Raw genomic sequence first — 15123 nt, 5'->3', positions numbered from 1 at the left:
ACAATCACTTCGAAGGAGCTACAGAGTTCAGTGGCTGGGAGTGGAGTAATGGTGCACAAGTCAACCATATCAAGAGCTCTGCATAACACTGGCCTGTATGGGAGGGTGGCAAGAAAGAAGCCGTTACTCAAAAAGTACCATCTGAAAGCACGTCTGGAGTTTGCCAGAAAGCATGAGAGTGACCCAGCTGCGATGTGGGAAAAGGTTTTGTGGTCAGATGAGACCAAGATAGAGCTTTTTGGCCAAAACTCAAAGCGCTATGTGTGGCGCAAACCTAACACTGCCCATGCCTCAAGACACACCATCCTTACAGTGAAGTATGGTGGTGGCAGCATCATGCTGTGGGGATGCTTCTCATCAGCAGGGACTGGGCATCTTGTTAAAATTGAAGGAAGACTGGATGGAGCAAAATACAGGGAAATACTGCAAGAGAACCTGCTTCAGTCCACTAAAAAACTGAAGCTTGGGAGGAAATTCACCTTTCAGCAGGACAATGATCCCAAGCACAAGGCCAAAGCAACATTGGAGTGGCTCAAGAACAAAAAGGTGAATGTCCTACAGTGGCCCAGTCAAAGTCCTGATCTCAATCCCATTTAGAATCTGTGGCACTATTTGAAAATTGCGGTCCACAAGCGTCATCCAAACAACCTGGAGCAAATCTGCCAAGAAGAATGGGCCAAAATCACTCCGACACTGTGTGCAAAGCTGGTACATACTTACCCCAAAAGACTTAAAGCTGTTATTGCAGCGAAAGGTGGCTCTACCAAATATTAATGTGTGAGGGTTGAATACTTATGCAAGCAAGATATTTCAGTTTTTTATTTTTCTTAAAAATATTTCCCAGCATAAAACCAATGTCACCTTACAATGATTGATTTTGAGTTTCAGTGTTTTAAAATAAAATATCAAACAGAACGAAATTTCAATGTACCATTTGTAATTCAGTAATATGAGAGAATTGGTCAGGGGTCTGAATACTTTTGCAAGGCACTGTATATATATATATATATATATATATATATATATATATATATATATATATATATATATATATATATATATATATAGTAATAATGTTGCTATATCTAGTAAGAGCTAAGATGGAAACAATAGAGATGCATATATTACATTTCTTAAATTGCTTTGAATAGTTATAAATTATAGATGCTGCAAATGACTCAAGGCCTGCAAATTCTTCATATTCTTTATAAGCAGTTTCCTGCATTGTGCAAAATTTCATTCTTGTGATTGAGAGTGCATTAATCTGGAAAATATCACTGTTTGATTATAATACCAATTCGGATACAAGTACATGAACTTGTTTTAACCTTGTCTACCGTAGCATGAAATATTTGGGATGTAATGGGGATTTTAAAGTAGAAATAAAACTTTTCTAAATAACAGACACACGTGTTTAGTTTCCAATCCTGTTCAGTGCACGACATTGCTGTCAAGTTCAAATGTGTTGCAAGCCTCAACTTTAAAACACTCAACCAAAATATTCAGTTGTACAAAAAGTATATCAAATTATATAAGCAAGAAGTTTTTATTTTTATTTTTTATATATATATATATATATATATATATATATATATATATATATATGTAATAGGCTCTCTGGACTCTTGTAATAAATTACATTCAGAGTTTATGTAGAGATACAGAGTAATCAAGTACAGGCATATTCTAGTGATACTGTAAAGTAAACAAGCTGTTATTTCCTCCTGTTTTTACCTAGTTTGAACCAATTGCTGACCATTTTTTGTTAATATATTTATTTTTGTAAAGAGTTCTAAAAGTCCCTTTGTGATAGTAGAGAGAAACGTCAGTTCCTAACATATCAGAGCAGGTAGTATTAGTGTGAAGTACTGTATATCATTAAAAGTTCACACAGTGATAATGCTCCAGTATGTCTTAGAAACACGCAATAGTAACATATGCTGTTGGCTCTTCCCTTACAAAAGTTACCATAGTAAATCAGCACAGTAATGTTTCAGTTTTTCCATGCTTTTGACATTGTTTTAATACACATTTACCTTTTTACAATGGTTTACCCTGATTTTTCTTCATATATTTGACCATACCTCTGGGCTTTACCATACTTTCACTATGCTTTATTACACTTTACTATGATTTTACTATAGTAAACTTCTATAAGGGTTATTTGGTGCTGTACAGTACACTGCACCATAGTGTGGGTTGTGAAAGTTCAGGGGTTCTTTTGGTTTTTATGGACAAGCAATGGCCCTCATTGTGTATAAGATAACCTGTATAAAGCCGTGAAGTTCCAATAAAACAATAGGAGAAACAGTATGAAAAGGGGACAAAAAGGCATATTTGAGGTCACCCTGAGTCTTAAGAAAAGCAGACATTAATAGCATAGAGTGCTGAAAGAAGACTAATGATTTTTAAAAAAAATATTATTATTATTTGTTCATCTTGCTGTCAATATCTTAGCAAAGAAAACCCAGCTGAATTATATTACAGACATCTGTTACAGAACTGGAGGCAGTAAGCTAGCAGCAAAGGATCGACAAAGGAGATCTTATTATTTGTATTACCCAAAGTCAAATAGACTAGTTCTTAGTAAATGTCTGAAGTAGTGGCATTTGACCACAAAACGAAATACAAATGATAATAATAAAAAAAAAATCAAATCACACTTTTGCTGTCCTCTGAACCATGGTATGTTGTCAGCTTGAAGGGTGACCTAATCACTAGGATCAGGCATTAAATTGGATCAGAGCGAGGTGATGTTAAATCATGACTAGTGTGACAACACCACATGCTGCAATCGCATTCCAGCATTGCAAACCAAATAAAAGAAATTGAGGCACTAGACACAAGAGGCTTTTAATGCAAAAATGGAAAGACTCATTTTGACAAATCTCTTGGAGATGGACTTCAGTGCTCAGTCTTTCCTGACCCACATTCTAGTTTGGATTTCAGGCCTGCAAGTCGAGACTTGCTACAGAACGGCAGTGGTGAAACACAAATTAAACAGCTTGAATAAAGATTTATTTGGACCTTTCAGGGGAACATGATGAGGTCTGAACATGATGAGGTCTCACACATCAGAAAAAATAGGGAACGGCTTTGAAACGTGGAATTTTAGGTGCTGTGTCTGAGCTCTGCAACAAACTGAGACTCATCTTATTGGAGTACAGAGTGCTGATTAGATGCAATGATTGTGAGTGACAGAGTGCTGAACAGATCGAACCACTAAGAAAACCAACCTGCACATTGCATGAAATGCAATTAGAAGAAAGCACATGAGAACAGTAACTGCAGTCAGGTAAACAAACTTCAGTTGGCTTGTCAAAGATCATCACCATGTTTTGGGGAAAAAAAGCTGTGAATTTGACATTGAAAACTAATGTATTTGTGCATGATGACCAATTGCTAAAAATTGGCAAAAAATGTAAAACTGAAAGGCAGACATTATAAAATAAAAAAGGTGAGACATGCAAAATTGGACAAGTAAGCACTAGGCTGACAGCATTCCTGACAAACTAATACAAGACACAGGCGAATTGTAGCTGAGGCTACACATTCTGTTTGGACTCAGGATTTTCATTTTGGACCTATCCAGGGCGACTTACAGTTGTTACAAAATATCACATTACGAAATATCACATTACAGATGAGAGCAATTATAAAGTACAGTAAAGTCAGTAGAAAGTAAGATCAAATTCAAATACAAGCAAAATAAAGAATACAGTAAAGAATTACATTTAAGAGCGAATTTGACTTAGCAGTAAACTTATAGTAAAAACATTTGCTTATAAGAGTAAATTCCATTAAGAGCACTTAACAAAAACATGAATACAGATACCTTTAAGAGTAAAATCAGCTACAAGAAAAATTGTTATAATTAAGAGCAGTAGTAGAATACGGCAAAATATGGAGCAGTTCAGTGCAAGTACAAGATGATACAAGTACTGGTACAATTAGGTAACATAGTCCATTATAGTCAAGAGTTGTGTGTCTTGAGGAAGCGCTGGAAGGTGGTCAGCAGTCCTGATATCCATGGGTAGGTTGTTCCACCATGGGAGGGGCAAGGGTGAAGAAGGAGCAGGATCTGGAAGCGGGGGAGTGGAGGGGGGTACAGCTAAACTGCCGGTGGTGGAGGAGCAGAGGGGACGAGAGGGGGTGTAGGGAGAAATTATAGTCTGAAGATAGGAGGGAGCAGAAAGGTTGAGACAGCAATAAGTGAGTACAAGAGTTTTGAATTGGATGCGAGTGGCAATAGGGATCCAGTGGAGGGAGCGGAGCAGCGGTGTAGCGTGGGAGAAACAAGGAAGGGAAAACGCAAGGCGGGCAGCAGAGTTTTGGATGAGCTGGAGTGGACTGATAGCAGAGGCATGGAGGCCGGCCAGGAGGGAGGTGCAGTAGTCAAGGGGGGACAGTACCAGGGCCTGAACTAGGAGCTGCATGGAGTAGCTGGTGAGGAAGGGGTGAATTCTGCATATGTTGCTGAGGAAGAAGCGACAGGAGCGTGCCGGAGTAGAGATGTGCTGAAAGTGGGAGAGGGGGGGGGTCGAGGGTGACACCAAGGTTCTTGGTGGATGAGGAGGGAGAGAGGGTGGTGGATTCAAGAGGAAATGCTAATGATCACCCTTCCAGTAAAGGGAGACATAACCAATAATGCACCGTACAAGCAAAGGCAATCTCAGTTACTAAGCTGATTAAAACTGAAAAGTGGGGAGCTGTTACTAGATAGAAACAAGCTAAAGTACCATTGATCAGCTATTCACTTTATAGCTGATCGCAGAAGCTTCAGGCTACAATGGCACTGCTGGTTTTAAAAGTGTATTTAACTAATCGAGTATAAAATAACCGCAAGTGTTTTGTTTGATTGTATCACCTAATTGTACTGCTTGTTATATGTTAGACAGCTAACACGATCTGGAGCTGTCGCTTAAGGCCAGCACAAACCTGGACAACACTGCACCATTGTTCACAGATTAAAATTGTATTTCACCACGAGCACTATAGCACTCACTCTGGACTTGTGACCATGTCTGTGTTTTGTATGTGTGTTTAACTGTGTCTATTATTTCGGGACTGCAACCCGTTGTTTATTGAACTGTGCAATACACATCAATGTGTATTGCCAACCCTCCATTTCTTTACTGTTGTCATCAGACTTTGGATTATAAATAAACCACCATTTCACCAGTACTTTGTTGTTTGTCACTGTCTTGAGCACTGCATCACCCCTACACCTGCACACTGCCATCTAAATCCTTTCTTCCTTTGTCAAAGTTGGAGATTTTCAGTCTTATGACAAGATCCGGAGATCCCGAGCCACAGTAGAAAACTACAAAATGCCAACCACAAAGGACTGGAATATTGGCTTCAGGAGTTATTACTGTGACCATATTGTTATCAAATTATCCAATTCCATATTGTATATTTTGCCATATTATTATTATTAATAATATTATTATTAGTAGTAGTAGTGTCTTGTATAGTAGTATGTTAAAATCATGCACTGTTCACTGTTGGGTTTCAAATTGTATATGGAAAACAGATACGATCAAACAAAGCAAGTATACTACAACATTTGTTGTAACAGTACATATTTCTTCAGTTCATTTGCAAGGCAACCTTTAGGCATCCTTTCATAAGAATTGCATTGTAACCCCTCCTGTAAAAATGGTATGGGCCTGTTTTGGAATATTTATCAGTGAGTGGTTTGTCTGTGCACAAAAAGACACATGGCAATTTTTTTTTTATAATAATCCATACGAAATTTCAGACAAAGCGATCATTCAGAACTGATTCTGTTTTTTAGCTTAGTATGAAATAAACGTCTGTAACAATTACCTTGCATTTAAAGGTGCCATTATTCCTGAATTTCAAATTATCATGCATTAAGATATTTAAAAAAAAAAAAAAAGCCTTTTTTAAATTAATTAATATTTTTTGGTCAATCTACACTGCACAATAGCATGATTTGAAATGCTGTTTTCAAGAGGCTGGCTGAGATTAGACTTTATAATTTTTTTATTATACAAAAGAAAATTGTAAATATGTCTTCGTAAGAGCTTCTTGAATGCCTTTGAAAGCAGAATTGAAAAGAACATCCTTGAAAATACTGCATTAAAAGAAGTACATGGATGAGCTCGTCAGCTGCTAATGCAACAAAGCTCTAGCAAGCACAATAGTAATGGAAATGGTCTTAGTCTGCACAATTGGTACAGTAACTAAAACTATTTACACAAATCTGGAATAACAGCCTTTTTAATAATTTGATTGGTCTTTTAAGTGGCCAGTTGAAAGGCAAGGCCCCTTACAGCTACATTTATGAATAATAATCAACTAATGATCAACACGGTGCGTAAGCCAAGTTCCTGACTTTCCACAGAGCTCTAGGCAAACGTGTGTCAGTGATTGGGGTCTGGAAGCCTGTTCTGTGTCTGCAAGGCTTCATGTAAATGCAAGAGTGAATGACTAGGGTCCTCAGCTGTTTACAAGTACATACAGTGCCTTGCAAAATTATTCAGATCCCTGACCAATTCTCTCATGCTTTCTGGCAAACTCCAGACGTGCTTTCAGATGGTACTTTTTGAGTAACGGCTTCTTTCTTGCCACCCTCCCATACAGGCCAGTGTTATGCAGAGCTCTTGATATGGTTGACTGGTGCACCATTACTCCACTCCCAGCCACTGAACTCTGTAGCTCCTTCAAAGTGATTGTTAGCCTCTCTGTGGCTTCTCTCACAAGTCTCCTTCTTGTCTGAGCGCTGAGTTTTGAGGGACGGCCTTTTCTTGGCAGTGCCTGGGTGGTGTGATGCAGCTTCCACTTCCTGATTATTAACCCACCGTGCTCACTGGGATATCCAAACACTTGGGTATTATTTTGTACCCTTTCCCTAATCTATGCATTTGTATTACTTTATCTCTAACTTCTGTAGAATGCTCTTTGGTCTTCATTTTCCTTCAGATTCACAGCCTGACCAATGATCCTTCAACAGTGGGGTTTTTATCCAGAAAATGTGACAGCAACTTTAATGGTTCACAGGTGGAGGCCAATGGTAAGGTAATTGTGTCCTCGTTAGGGCAATTTCTTTCATCGGTGTAAACTGGGAGCTTCCACAGCACAGGGATTGAATACTCATGCAAGCAAGATATTTCATTTTTTTATTTTTCTTAAAAATATTTCCCAACATAAAACCAATGTCCCCTTACAATAATTGATTTTGAGTTTCAGTGTTTTAAAATAAAATATCAAACAGAACGAAATTTCAATGTACCATTTGTAATTCAGTAATATGAGAGAATTGGTCAGGGGTCTGAATACTTTTGCAAGGCACTGTATGTACATGTCTGAGCAATTTCCTCCTGCAGGAAAATAAATGCTGCCTTGGACTTTTTTAACCAACATTTTAGGACATCAGCGTTTGCATAAATATCCCAATAGCAAGAATCTTAAATTTCAAGGATGCAGTGTGACATTCTCGTGTAGTCACTGCACATTGTTTGCAGTCTGTGTTAAAATCTGTAAAGCAATAAAAAAAATAAAAAAATTGGCATATTCTGATGTAAATTTAATATATTTTTAAAAATCTGCTTGCAAGCAAGTTCTGAGTGCTTTTTAAAGCTCTTAAATCATGAACATGTTGTACGGCCGGTTGTTGGTGTCTCAACAACCTGAGATTGTGTTAGCTGGTTTAAAACAATATTTCTAAAAGCCCGTATTTTTTACATTTGCCTACAAAATGTTAGGTAGAAGCAACAAATGAAACCAAGACAATGAAGTAAACATTTTCACACATTTCCACAATTATCACTGTTACTATATGTTAATTAATGAATTATTCTTGTTTAGATACATTACACATTGTTTTTCAAGCCATTTTCCCTAGCATGTGTCATTAACCTGACTCCACTCTCAGCCTAATTCAGTTCAATTGTGTACAATCAGTTTTTTGCTCCGAGAATCTTTTGGAAGCGCTAAATGTTAGATTTAAAAGAGTACTGGCTGAATTCACTGCTTAAATAGAATTTCTTTAGAAAGAACGCAGACGTGGTTTTCTTGTTAATAAGCAATCCGCAAATCATTTCTCATTTGTATAGCAACCTCCAGATAAACCAGGAGACAGACTGAGCGAGTGAGCAAAACAGCCACATGCGTATTTTGGAAATCGATTGTGCTTTATTAGCATTCCCTGAAGTTATTCAGCCACTGTGAGCTACTGAAATATTATCCTGCTTCATCTTCAAGGGGGGTATGCACTGGGGTATAGACTTATACAGTCAATAAATCAAAAGTTGTTTAGTACATATGCCATGCTTGCATTTTAATGAAGAATCCAGCATTAAGTGCCTTGTTAGAAGTGCAAATAATCAAAGTTTTACACAACCATGGCTAGATGTCAACAGAGTGCCAGTAAATATTTAAATCAGCCAGTTCTCAGAATAACACCTGAAGAAACACATTTGATACTCACAGTTTCTTACCCCTGTTCTTTATTTTTATTGTATCTCTCTCCCCTGTCCAGTCCAGATTAAAGCTTTGAAAGCACATCAAAAGATAAGAGCTAGCTATATCCACATCCAAGAAACAAATCAGAAATGCACATGAATTACTTGAGCATTCCACTGCAAAAAACCCAGAGAGACCAACAATTCAGGCTGCAGCAGAACCACTGTCAACAAATGAAGACATACACAGCACCGACCTGCATTTGAACAAGATATCCAAGTGTGCCGTGTCTTAAGCACTGCACTCCAGCAACCTCCTTGTCCTACACATCCTCTCCTAAAGTGAATCAGTTGTATTTCTTCTGTATTATTTTCCAACATGACCAGCTGTCTGCTCTCCAACACCAGATGGGATAGAAGAACAAACAGAAATGGATGGAGGATATCCCAAAACGTATGGTCACAGCAAGTACTGTATATAAAACAGTACATCACAGTGTATGCCACATAGGTTGCTAAAAATGCCAGGAAAATAAAAAGAAGCCTGACATTCTAATATCTGTAAGTCTGTAATTATTTGCTACATGGGTATTTCATGGTTCCACTTAAAGCACAGTTTTATATTCTTCATTATTGATTTGTTATGCAAAAACATATGTGGAGCCAAAAGTTTTAAAAAAAAATGTACAGCTACCGGTTGAATGCTTTTTTGTCTCGATTTAGAAAAGACACCATTAAATAATTATACAGGAATTAGACTGGATTAGACTGAGAAGTTGCCTTGATAATTTCCATAAGTATCTCTTATGGCATATTTGATGCAGCAGTGATGAACGATGCATCTGATGAAGAAGAAAATAATGATTACAGTGCCAGACACATTTTATGATAAACAGACGACTTTATAAAGATCTGATTACTTCAAAAATATGTCAAAATATGCCATCAGGGGCAAATATGGAACACTATCATGTAACCAAAAATGGTTTTAAAGTCTTTTCAGAATCAATAACATACTAGATTATCTTTTGGTTATGATGATATGGCACCGGTCTTGAAATAGTCAGATCTGAGGATCGAGCTGCCTTTACAAACAACCAGGCATTTCCTCACTAAATGGTCAAATACAAATGATTAAACTAGACAATACTGACATGCTTAATGTATTTGAAACTTGGCCTTCTCGTAGGTAAATTCTCTATCTAATCCTCTCTAATATTTTGTAGCAATCCCTCACACACACGAGACATGACTATTGAAAATTCTGCATTCATAAATAACCCTTTTCCAAGACCATCAGCTGTTGTAGCCACTACATTGCCAGAGTAATTGCGATTTAAAAATTTACTAGAAAAAAAAATATTGCTCCAGGCTTAGATTTTCCATTTTACATTGAGCATGTCAGACTTAATTTAACTGTGGCCTTCAGTTTCAGAACAGAGTCTCTGTGTCAGTGTATAAATACAGTACTTGTGTGACTCATTGGACCTGGTGGTACACTACAGGAAGCTGTGAATCTGGGACATCGATACTAAATGAACCAAAGCTGGAATTTTAAATGAGATTGAAAACTGCTTTATATTATATTATTTCATAGCATATGCTGAAGAGGATTCCTTTTACAGTAACCAGGGGGAATTATATTTCTGGACTGGTAAACAAGTCTTGCAAATTGAAAAGTAATTTTGCAACAGGTAAGAGACTGTTCTTAAGTTTGGGTATCAGAAGATTAAACATTAAAAAACCCATCAGCAGCAACTATTTTTAAAAGGGAGAAGGAGAAGAATAATACCATACTGGGATTTAGTTGAAAGTGATGTAAAAGTGGTCCCATTCATTTGGCAGCAGAGTGTAAACAGATTTTGAACCAAGAAATCAGAGGACATTACTTACGGCAGGGAAAAGAGGATAAAGAAAAAACAAGAAAAAGAAATACACATGTAGGCAGAATGGAGGAATTAATTATGTTACAAGGAAAATACTCAAGGTACATGCATAATTATATAAATAGCAATTACACAAAACGTGCAATGTCTAGTTGAAGATTGGATTGTAGACTGCAGATGAAATTAGCAGCACCCCCAGTTTGAGGAGTTGTAGATTGGTTTCTTGGTGAAATAGACCTTTCAGACTGCATTTGGGTATATTCATATAAAATGTTGATTATATACACATCTTAAACTATAAAGTGTTTTTTATATATATAGTAACACAGCAGGGAGGGGGTTAATCCTCCGTGCATGAAAAACACGTGCGAAAGCACATTGGTTTAATTTAATTGTTTTGTTTTATTGTTTAATTATTTTTGTTAATTGTTTTATTAGTGATTATCCCCTGCACCCGGTAATTATTGTAAATTAGAGCCAGGTGCAGGGTATAAAAGAGAAGCAGCCAGTCTGTTCAGGGCTGCTGTGTGTAGACCCTGTTTGCCAGGGTGTGCAGGCGTATCAAGGTGTGTTGGTGAATTCCATGTTTATTTTGTTTAGAGTTTGTGTAGCAGGTAAACGGCTTAGCCATCCTGCAATTTAGTTAGGTTCCATATGTTTAGTTAGTGCTCGTATAAGAGCTAGGTGTTTTTTTTTGGTTTTGTTTTGTTTGTGTTTTGTGAATTAAAAAAATAGCGCATACGCGCTTTCAAAACTCCATTCCTGTGTCTGTGTTTAAAGGGGCAATGAACTGTGAGTGGTGCAGTTCTATTACAATAATATATATATATATATATATATATATATATATATATATATATATATATATATATATTGTAGCAGAGGGTTTCAGATGATTGGCTAACATCTTTTGGTATGCTATGGAATGATTTTTACCATGTATTTGAACTAAATTTTCTGTGCCATTAGAGGGGAAAACAACCCTATAGTATAAAAGGATATTACCACCGCCGTGCTTGACAGTAGGTATGGTGTTCTTTGTAAGCCTCACCAGGTTTTCTCCAAACGTAACAACTACCAGCATGACCAAACAGCGCAATTTTTGTTCATCACTCCACAAAGCCTTTGACCAGAACTCATATCCATCATTCGAATGCCGTTTTCCAAAGTGGCTTTTTCCTTGGCCTGCGACCATTGAGATCTTCACCATGTAGAAATGGTTGAAATGGAAACCCCAGTCCCACTTGCAGCCAATGAACTTTGAATATCTTTGGCAGGCAATCTTGGATTGTTATTAACCTTCCTCACAATTCTTCTACTTCTTTCTTACAGACCGAGGGAGTGTTGTGACAGTACCATGAGTCTTATACTTCTTGATAATAGAAACAATAGTTGTAACCTTCTCCAGCTTTATGACAATAAATAATTTTCTGCCTAAGGTCAGATAGCTTTACTTTTTCCCCATATTGACTTATTGGTAATGACAGCAATCATCCTATGCCTAACCCTTTTATACTATCTAAGAATGTTTACCTACAATCCAGCATTTTCTAGACTTTTCATATTGAAATTTCTAGCACCTTGTACAATACTGTCATAGCATTAAAAGGGTGTGAATACATTTCAATTAGCATTTTTTGAGTTTTGCAAAAAAAATTGCTTAAATAATTGTAGACATCTATTTAGTTTAACTTTATTTTTTTCCTCATCCAAAAAAGCAAAATATTTTTCCTATAATTCTTTGTTTGAGAAATGTCTAGAAATTATAAATATCCATTGGGGTATGTAAACTTTTGACTACAACTGTATACAGTGCTCCCTCGCTATTACGCAGGCCTCGGGGGACACACAATGTGAGTGTTATAACTGAAGAGCGTTATAAACTGGGGAGGGCTGTGCCACGGGACACATAACACACACCTGACTAATACAAAATAACTCCCTCTCTATAATGCACATATAGTGAAGCAAAAATGTAACTTTCTGTGAATTAACCATGCATAAACCACCATGTAATCAACACTATATTTTTTACCAAAAAAAAAAAAAGAAAAAAAAGTAACAATCCCACTCGTGGATCATTTTAATTAGCAGTTTTTAAACTATAAATAGCCTGGCTAAACAGCGGTCGAGAGTTCAGTTCAAAGCGACAGACAAGCAAACCAAGTGCGAGAAGGAGAGTGGGTTGGGAAAGGGGAAGATGGAATGGGCTCACCCCAAGTTCAGCTGCCAGAGCGGGGCTGAAGCAAAGCTAAAGTGTCTCGTCTCCCAGAGAAAGCCGCAGCTCCTTTCGCAGCAATAAAGTAAATACATTAGGAAAGACTACCATGTAATAGCCCTAATACACCACCAACTCGATATATTGCGGGTGTCGGGGTCCAATATAAATCCGCTATATATCGAGGGCTGCGATATAGTGAGAGACCCATAGAAAAACAAATAGGCTATCAAATACTGTACAACCACTCCCCGTTTTATTGGGAGCGTCAGGCTCCAATGTAAATCCTCTACGCAACCCGCTTTTTCTCATTTTTTGTATAAAAATCAGCACACCATTTTAATTTGTACTGCGAAGGGTAATTGCTTCCCATCAACTTAAATCTCCAATTAATTTCATGAGTCTTCCTCTCCTTTCTCAAATGCACAAACCCGCTGCATTGAAAGAATCCCATTCCAAACATAGGAGGTTTGTTGCTAGGGAGCTGATTTCACTGCCCTGTGACTTTTGCACCTTATAACAATAACACCTTGTTGGCTAAAATAAAAACAACTTTAGCAAGTAGATATTTAATTTGCTTTGTGTTATTGTGCAATGCATGCATATATGATAACAGTATGATATCAATGATTTGTTTTGTATATTTTATGTTTGTGATGTGTAGTACGAAATAAAACAAACAGTAATTCTAAGTGCAATTGCCTATGTATATTGCAGACTGTAAAAATGGGAAGCCAACTCCAGGACTACAATATATCCAAATCCGCAGTGTGGAGTAGCGGTTAGGACTCTGGGCTCTTGACCGGAGGGTTGTGGGTTCAATCCCTGGTGGGGGACACTGCTGCTGTACCCTTGAGCAAGGTACTTTACCTAGATTGCTCCAGTAAAAACCCAACTGTATAAATGGGTAATTGTATGTAAAAATAATGTGATATCTTATAACAATTATAAGTCACCCTGGATAAGGGTGTCTGCTAAGAAATAAATATTAATGAAGTGCTTATTTGTAACAATAAAAAAAAAATACACACTTACATTGAGTACTTAACAAGGGGTGGGTGTATTTATAAACAAATGCTGAATGACAGCAATGTGAACCAATCACATCAGAGGGAGACTATTGACCAGTGGTGTAAGGATGTTAGGGCAATAATTCAATCTGTTTTTGCTCCTATGATGAGGTTTTAACCAATCACATGCGTGAATTTCCCAAGCACGGACATACACACAGGGCTCAAAATTAACACTGGCCACGCGGCAATTGCCAAAATGACCCTCAAAAGGTATCTCTATTCACAGCCATCATGGCCGCAGTGCCCTTTCAGCTACAGCAACTGGAGACATCTGTATTAGCAAGAGTTTGGGTCTAAATAACATGATTATTTGATTTGTGTGGTTAAGTCACACCAATCCCACACACTTGTATCAATATGTATGAATGCGCTAGGACATCGGTCTTTAAAGGGGAAAAAAAAAAAAAAACAGCATATTGCATGTTTTAAACTGAAGTGTGAGAGAGACGATAACAATCTGATCAAACACAAATGCCTGGCAGTCCAGAGGTGCTGTATTAACACTAGCAGAATACAGTAACCCGTTTCATGCAGCAGTTGTGATGGTGTTGTGTAAGTACTACTGTTGTGTAAAAATGTAGCATAAAATGAAATGTTGCATTCAAGAAATTTTGAACAAGAACGAAAAGTAAAAATGCAGTTGGCTCCTAAGGCAAACATTTAGGCTGCTGGCTGACAAAATAATACAAAAAATAATAAATTAAGTTAAAGTGGCCAATAATTAGCGTTTATATATATATATATATATATATATATATGATAAAATTACACAACACTCTACACTTTGGCCTTGACTTAAGTTTAGCAAGTAGATATTTAATTTGCTTTGTGTTATTGTGCAATGCATGCATATATGATAACAGTATGATATCAATGATTTGTTTTGTATATTTTATGTTTGTGATGTGTAGTACGAAATAAAACAAACAGTAATTCTAAGTGCAATTGCCTATGTATATTGCAGACTGTAAAAATGGGAAGCCAACTCCAGGACTACAATATATCCAAATCCGCAGTGTGGAGTAGCGGTTAGGACTCTGGGCTCTTGACCGGAGGGTTGTGGGTTCAATCCCTGGTGGGGGACACTGCTGCTGTACCCTTGAGCAAGGTACTTTACCTAGATTGCTCCAGTAAAAACCCAACTGTATAAATGGGTAATTGTATGTAAAAATAATGTGATATCTTATAACAATTATAAGTCACCCTGGATAAGGGTGTCTGCTAAGAAATAAATATTAATGAAGTGCTTATTTGTAACAATAAAAAAAAAATACACACTTACATTGAGTACTTAACAAGGGGTGGGTGTATTTATAAACAAATGCTGAATGACAGCAATGTGAACCAATCACATCAGAGGGAGACTATTGACCAGTGGTGTAAGGATGTTAGGGCAATAATTCAATCTGTTTTTGCTCCTATGATGAGGTTTTAACCAATCACATGCGTGAATTTCCCAAGCACGGACATACACACAGGGCTCAAAATTAACACTGGCCACGCGGCAATTGCCA

This window comes from Acipenser ruthenus, chromosome 12 (genome assembly GCF_902713425.1).
Source record: "Acipenser ruthenus chromosome 12, fAciRut3.2 maternal haplotype, whole genome shotgun sequence".
Classification (NCBI taxonomy): domain Eukaryota; kingdom Metazoa; phylum Chordata; class Actinopteri; order Acipenseriformes; family Acipenseridae; genus Acipenser; species Acipenser ruthenus.
This window is presented reverse-complemented; position numbering follows the sequence as displayed.